The sequence below is a fragment of the Tupaia chinensis genome, unplaced genomic scaffold (genome assembly GCF_000334495.1).
Source record: "Tupaia chinensis unplaced genomic scaffold, TupChi_1.0 Scaffold145322_1, whole genome shotgun sequence".
NCBI classification, from domain to species: Eukaryota; Metazoa; Chordata; class Mammalia; order Scandentia; family Tupaiidae; genus Tupaia; species Tupaia belangeri.
Window position 1 is genome coordinate 3,931 of NW_006205183.1, and position 1,382 is coordinate 5,312.

Consider the following 1,382-nt stretch of genomic DNA (forward strand, 5'->3'; position numbering starts at 1 on the left):
GAACATTCTATGTCCCTGGATTAGGAGAATTAATATAATCAACATGGCAACCCTACCTAAATTCATCCATCTACTTAATGCAATCCCTGTAAAACTGCAAGAGACTATCTTCAAAAATCTAGAAAAAGCAATCATAGAATTAGTCTGGAATCATAAAAAAAAAAATGTATTACCAAAGCAGTCCTGCACAAGACAAGTGGAGTGGGTATCATCTCTCTTTTTGACTCCAAAATATATTACAAAGTTGTGATATTCCAAACAGCATGGTATTGGCACAAAAACAGACATGAAGACCAGTGAGACAGAGTAAAGACCCCAGAAATAAACCCCAAAACATACAGCCAACTCATATCTGACAGAAGGTACCAGTCGACCCAGTGGGAATCAACCCAGTGGGAAAAGAAAAACATCTTTAGCAAATGGTGCTGAAAAAAACTGGGTATTTACCTGCACAAAGATGAATCTGAATCCCTGTCTGTCATCATTAACAAAAATCAACATAATTCTCAAAATAGAAAGGTGAGATTCCATCAGATTAAAAAGTTTCAGCACAACAGAGGACACAATAATTACTGTAAATCAACAACCCTTGTAATGGGAGAGAATTTTTTTTAAGTATGTCTCAGATAAGAGACTGGTAACCAGAATACAGAGGGAACTCAAGCAAGTAACCTGGAAGAAAATGATCGACCCAATTAAAAGATGGTAAAATGGGCTGAATAAATAACTCACTAAGGAAGACATGCAAACAGCCAAAAAGCATATGGAAAAATGCTCAACATCCTTCATCATAAGTGAGATGCAGATCAAAACCACAATGAGACACCACCTAACCCCAGTCAAAATGGCAAAAATTAAAATAACAAAAAATGATAACTGTCACTGGGGATGTGGTGAAAAGGAAACTTCTACATTGTTGGTGGAGACATAAATTGGTCCAGCCACTGTGGAGGACAATATGGAGGTTCCTCAAAGACCTTCAAATAGAACTACCATATGATCCAGCAATTCCATTCCTGAGTATCTACCCAAAGGACAGGAGACTGCTTTGATGGAAAAGCGCTTGCATAACTATATTTATTGCGGCATTACTCATGATTGCTAAGACATGGAACCGACCCAAATGTTCACAAATAGATTAATGGACTGAAAATGTGTGACACATATACTCTATGGAATGCTATTCAGCCATAAAAAAGAAGATCCTGGTATTTGATAGCAAATGGATGAACATAGAAATTTATTGCTGAGTGAAGCAAGTCAAGAAGTCAAGCTATGAGACTGAGACATGTATGTCCACTACACTCTGGTAGAGACTGAAAAATTGGAAACCATAAAACCATTGAAAATTGTTATGGACACTGAGAACAAAGTGGAAAGAG